Consider the following 3,816-nt stretch of genomic DNA (forward strand, 5'->3'; position numbering starts at 1 on the left):
AACAGCTACTGACAGCCTGAGACTGGACTTCAGCCTGTATGCCCCCCTGATACTTTTTTCCACATTTGTAACTCCTACTACCATATCTCCACACACATACACATCGAGCTTCCTCTGAAGATAAATAACATACTGGAGTCATTGGGAATGAGAGGTATAAAGAAACATAAAGGAGATTTAGTGAGCCATCTCCCACCCTGCAAACTCTACAAGTTTCAGAACTGAACACCCATTATTTTAAATACGATTGTCCCTGGACAGGAGCCAGAGCACCCAAAACTCGTTCTATAGAGCACCATTAAATGCATGAGAATCAAAAGAAGGTAATTTCCCAGCTATAATCAGACCTTCATTACTAGCCAGCTCTGGGGGGTAATTAGCCTCTTCCTCAGAATTGTTTCCTCTCCTTACATCATCCCACCTTACATCTTTCTTATGAATTACCCTCCAGGAAGTGCAACTCCCAGCATTCCCTCCCACATCACCACAGACCTCTGCATTTCCACATTTCTTTACTGGAGATAACAGCTATGATTTACATCTGTCCTTTTCAAGTCCTCCAAGCACCAACTGTTCAAGGATACCATTCTACTTCTAGGCCCTGCATGCTAAAGGACGTAAATCTGTAAGCAGGTTTTGGAAATGATTAGAAAGGAAAGAGTATGTCATTTGTTGGCATGTCAATGAGGCAGAAGATTCTGAGGTTCAGTAGGAAAGCCATCCAGTCTGCTGCTCAGAGTGCCTCCTTGGATGCCACCACCTTAATGGGGTCCACATGTTCCAAGAGCTACATCTCAGCAAATGAGGAATAAAAAGTGGATTTGACAGTTTTCCACAGTACATAAAGCTCTAGGAAAATAACTCATACTAATAAAACTCACACCACACAAAAATGGTTGTAAAAATCAAAATTCCTGCTCACTATTTTTGTTCAGTAAAAGGGTAATATCTGAATAGACCCATGTTTCCATCAGCTATCAAAGGATAAAATATTGTTCATTCATTAGGGCTGGAGAGAAGGCTCAGCAGTTCAGAGACCTGGATTCATTCAGTGACTAGTAAAGAAAAAACAATAGGCTGAAGAGATGACTCTCGGCAGTTAAGAGTATTTGCCTCTCCTGCAGCAAACCTGGGTTTAGTCCCCAACACCCACATGGTAGTTTACAACCACTTGTTATCTCCATTGCAGGTGGTCGAATGCCCTCTTCTGTCCTCCGCAGGTTCCTGCACAAGATGGTTCATGTATATGTTCTCAGGCACACACACACTCATAAAATAAATAAATAAATCTAAAAAAACTGCTTTAAAATATTGTTACTGCAGGGCCTCTCAGAGGCAGCTTCTCTAGCTCTGGGCAGCCTTTCAGGCTCCTTATGCAGCAGGCCAGGCATCTACACTCTGACAAGCTCTCCAAGTGAGCCTTATGCCTGCCAAAGCCTGAGAGCCACTTGGCTTAATGGGCATGGAACTTGGAAGAAGAGCTGTACAGAACATCCATTCATGGAAAAAAACAGTTACGCATCCATCTTCTGCAAGAACACAGACACAAACAAAGTCCTCCTCCTGAAGCTGCTCCCTTTCCTAGGAAAGTATGGCAGCACCTTAAGTGTAGTGACAGGCTTTCTACACGCTTATGGTTAGAAAACTGGTGAAAATCCAGGTTGAACTATAAAAGAAAGTAAAAGAAGAAAAAAGGGAAACTGAAAAAAGGCTTCCCACAGAAATGAAAAGTATCATCGAAAAAACTTTTAATAGAGATGTTTTTGTTGATCAGATCCCAATTATTATAAGAGATGCCTTATAAAGAGAAAAGGCTCATCTTGGCTCACAGATTCAAATTTCTGTCAGTTGTCCCTAATGCCTTTGGGACTGTGGTGACATATCACATTGAAATTCATGGGAATTCAAAACTGCTCACCTAATACCCAAGGTGTGAAAAAGAGTGAGGAGGAGGCCAGGGTCCCACAATGTGTTCTAAGGACACACCTCCAATAAGGTTTGTGTCATTTGACAACAGCACCAAGACTATTGAAATTCAAGACTAAGACCTGGACACATCAATTGTGGGGACACCTATGAACCAACCGGTCGATAGCCGAAAACTATGAAAAGTCAGTAGACAAGATGTGGAGGTGTTTTATAACAAGGTAAGATTGGTGGCTACTTAAGTGTCCCACTACAGAGAATTGGTTAAGCCATACAAACTGAAGTTGGCAAGTTTTGTTGTCTAACCTATGGATTTGTTCCATTATGGTTGGAGTTTAAAATGCCCCCAGGGGATCACCAGTTTGACACTTCATCCCTAACTAATGACACTCTGACAGGAGGTTGTGGAACACTTGGGACATGATGATAGCTTGGCAGAGGCAAGTAGGTCACTTAAGGGCATGCTTTTAAACTTACTGCATTTAGTTTCAGGTGATGTTCTCTGCTTACTGGTTAACCACAATGTGAGACTACTAGTCACATGCTCCTGCCATGCCTATGCCTTCTCTGCTGTGACAGACTTTACTTTCTGAAACTGTCAACCAAAATTAATCTTTGCTCCCTTAACTGGTTTCTGTTAAGTATTTTGCTCAGAGCTGTGAAGCAGCAACTAATGCACTGTCTCTAAATAAACATTAAGCAGCCTAATGTAAATTTGTATTGACTAGACCACAGCGAAGACTCCTAACCACCTTCCTTTCTCTGGTGGTGACTTTCTCAGGGACTCTGGTCACCCTGAGTGTAGGAAGCGATATGAAAGCACCTGTGGTAAAAGCAAAAAGAACACTAAGTATGGAGAAATCTTCACTCTGACCTATAAAGTGAAAGGAACCTATTTAAGACCCAGGAAGAAAAGCAACCGGAAGGCTGTCTGTCAAGGTTATTTTTCCAGATCCCGCAGCCCAGTATGTGGACAAAGACAGAGATTTGGGGTCTGCCACTCATGGGAGGAGGAGCTGCACAGGCACCAGTGACCACAAGAGTACTTGCCAATTTCTCCTGAGGAATAAAGGGAATAGATCCAATGTTGATGAAATGGCAGGTGCATTGTCGCCTGAATTCACAAGGAATTAGCAAATTCATTTTTTGGTTTTCATTTTAAGAATGTTATATGAATGGAATTACAGAGTGTACTACTTTGGGGATTCTCTTACAGCATAATTCTTTGGAGACAGATAATAATATACATAATATACATTAGTTGTGGGTGGGTTTTGATTGGTGTGTGTGTGTGTGTGTATTTTACTCAGGAGGATCAAAGTCAGGACTCCAGCATCCTAAGTACATGTTCTAACACCAAGTTAAACAGCAAACTTTGGTTTCATTTTTATTGTTGAGTAATATTCCCTGATAGAGATATACTATGATATAAAAGTATACATCTTAAAGAACATACAGCTTTTCACAGCTAAGACCTTTTAATTAACAATAACACTATGAACATTCACATCCAAGGTTTGTATAAGCTTTCACTCCTCTGGGATAAATGCCAAAAATGTAATTGGTAGGTCACATGGCCATTGCATGGGTAGGAAACTGCCAAGCTGTTTTCCAGAGTGTCTGCACAATTTCCCCCTACCAACTTTAAGAAAAAGGGTATGGTTTATATTTTACGGGTTCTTGCTTATGTTAGGACATCTTTTTATTGCTTCACATGTATGATAAGCTGACAAGGAAAGTATGCTTGTGTCAGCATAGATTTTTCTTAAAATTCTGTATAATCACATCCAATATCTTCGTAGGGTCCATGTTTTAAAGAGCTTTACTTTTGTTTCTTTGCAGGCAACCAGTGTGTCCTGTTGAGATACTATGTGTAATATTTTCTTTCCT

The sequence above is a fragment of the Mesocricetus auratus genome, unplaced genomic scaffold (genome assembly GCF_017639785.1).
Source record: "Mesocricetus auratus isolate SY011 unplaced genomic scaffold, BCM_Maur_2.0 Super-Scaffold_100013, whole genome shotgun sequence".
Classification (NCBI taxonomy): domain Eukaryota; kingdom Metazoa; phylum Chordata; class Mammalia; order Rodentia; family Cricetidae; genus Mesocricetus; species Mesocricetus auratus.